General features: G+C 40.7%; 1 pseudogene; it reads right to left on the reverse strand.

Annotated features, from left to right (window-relative positions):
- Positions 1–168, reverse strand: part of LOC143261297 (large subunit ribosomal RNA) — a 7,971-nt pseudogene extending 7,803 nt beyond the window's left edge.
- Between the last annotated feature and the right edge of the window lie 245 nt (positions 169–413).

Consider the following 413-nt stretch of genomic DNA (forward strand, 5'->3'; position numbering starts at 1 on the left):
AATTGACCCTCCTGAACACTACATTTCCCAACGGCGGAACTCCGCGGGATTCAGTGCTGGGCTAATTCCTGTTCGCTCGCCGCTACTAAGGAAATCCTGGTTAGTTTCTTTTCCTCCGCTTAGTAATATGCTTAAATTCAGCGGGTAATCTCGCCTACTCTGAGGTCGTCGGAACGTGAAAAAAAATTTTTTCAGAGCTTCCCCCCCCGAAAGCATTTTGCGAAACGTGTACAGAGCAACACAAAAAAAAAAAAAAAATAAAAAAAACACAAAAAACCCTTAAAGCAAAAAAAAAACCGTTTATCGCGCCTCACCAATATATCTTTTATAAAATTCGATATCCTCTCCAAATATAGATCTTCGAAACACTCGCAAGACGATTACAATCGGTATAACTTTAACGTCCGTCCGAA

The sequence above is a fragment of the Megalopta genalis genome, unplaced genomic scaffold, assembly GCF_051020955.1.
Source record: "Megalopta genalis isolate 19385.01 unplaced genomic scaffold, iyMegGena1_principal scaffold0047, whole genome shotgun sequence".
NCBI classification, from domain to species: domain Eukaryota; kingdom Metazoa; phylum Arthropoda; class Insecta; order Hymenoptera; family Halictidae; genus Megalopta; species Megalopta genalis.